Raw genomic sequence first — 1,868 nt, 5'->3', positions numbered from 1 at the left:
CACACAGCCGAACACCACCGTCGCCGCCGTTCGCCATAGCAGCCGTCTCCGGCCACCCCTCGCTCCCCCGACTAGCTCAGAAGCTCCGCCACAACCCCCTCTTCCTCCCCACCGCTCCACGGGCCTCCGGAAGCCCTGCATCGCCGCCACGTCGCCGTTCCCCTCTTCGGGCTCCGACCATCATCGTCGTCGAATTCGCCGTCTCCAGCGCGTCTCCGAGCCCGCTTCGACGCCCACTGCAACCGCGGTGAGCCCCCGAGTCGTTTCCCCCTTCTCTCCTGGTCTCTTTCGACCTCTAGGCCTTAGCCCCACCTTGGCCGAGAGCTCCACGCCGCCGGCGATGTCGCCGTCGTGGCCACGGTCACCGTAGCGCCCAACCGAGCACACTATCGTGCTCCACGCCTCACTAGGAGCACGCAGCACGCACCGACGCCTCCCCAAACACCCTGCAACGCCGACTCCGACCGCACCCGAACTCCGGCGGCTGCAGCCGAGCTCGCCGCCGTCGACTCCGGCCACCCCAGGCCCAGCCACGGCCACCGTTCGATGCGCGGGAGCAAGAGCTCTCCAACGAGCCCAAGAACGGCCTCGCCCGTGCCCTGTAGCGCGATCCCGCATCGCGCCGCCGTCTCGGGCCTCGCCGGCGTCGTGTCGCCGGTGGGTTTGACCCACTTTGACCACGGCAGGAACCCCCCTGAGTCCCTGACAGGTGGGCCCAGCCCTGTAGCTAATTAGGATTAGCGCTAACCACTGTTAGTTAACCCCCTGACACTGACTAGTGGGCCCCAGCGCCACTAATTAGTAATTAGGATTAATTTAACCCTGTTTAACCCCCCTGTCACTGACGTGTGGGCCCCACACGTCAGGTTTGACCTCAGCCAGCCGCAGTTGACCACTGACGTCATGCTGACGTCATGCTGGCGCAATAATTATATTTCTGGATTTAAATTAAATCAGGAAATTCCAGAATATTATTTAAACTTAAAAAATTCATAACTTTTATTCTGTAACTCCAAATTGGACAAATTATATATGAAAAATGATCAGAAAAATCCAATCTATCCATCTGTACTATTTTCATGCATGATCAAACAAGTTAAATTGATGTTTCAAGCAGAACAAGGAAAAGCACTTTAAGAGGCCATGTTTGAGTTTGAAATTTGAATCTATGATTCAAATTTGTTCAAATCCTTCTGGTTTCAGTTGCATTAGCCCAACACACTCATATCGCCATGTTTCATGCATGCATCATATTGTTGCACATTGTTTGGTGATGTTGTGTATCGATGTCCTTTGCGACGGGTTCTGCCTCCGAGGAGTACCGTGATTACCCTAACGAAGAACCGTATCCGTGCATTGAACCATCAGGCAAGCAACCAACCATTTGATCATATCGATACAATCCCATGTTCTCGCTCCTGCTCTCTTTTACTGCATTAAGACAACGCGATTCAAACTGCTGTGTGCTACGGTAGCTGAACCCATTTCCTCTGCATGACTTGTCATTGCCACAGTAACTAGATGAAACCCACTAGCATGTGTAGGAGTTGATTGAGCCCTATGTATGTGTTGTTCCTACCTTGCTATGCCTGCTATGCTTAGAGTCGTGTCAGGTCTGGTTCATCTGGGTGATGGGCTAGAGTGAAATGATTATGTCGGTAATGAGAGTGGTGTGGTGAACACGATTTGGTAAAGGTATCGATGAGAGGCCATGTAGGAGTACATGGTGGGTTGTTTCATTGAAGCCGACCTTAAGCACTGAGATCTGTATGTGTGATTTAAGACACAGCTACTACCATGCATTGGGCCCTGAAATATGACCCCGCTCGACTTCTTATTCACCCTAGCTCTCTGTCCAGGAGTTGCAA

Source organism: Triticum aestivum, chromosome 7A (genome assembly GCF_018294505.1).
Source record: "Triticum aestivum cultivar Chinese Spring chromosome 7A, IWGSC CS RefSeq v2.1, whole genome shotgun sequence".
Classification (NCBI taxonomy): Eukaryota; Viridiplantae; Streptophyta; class Magnoliopsida; order Poales; family Poaceae; genus Triticum; species Triticum aestivum.
Note: the sequence above shows the minus strand (reverse complement) of the source record.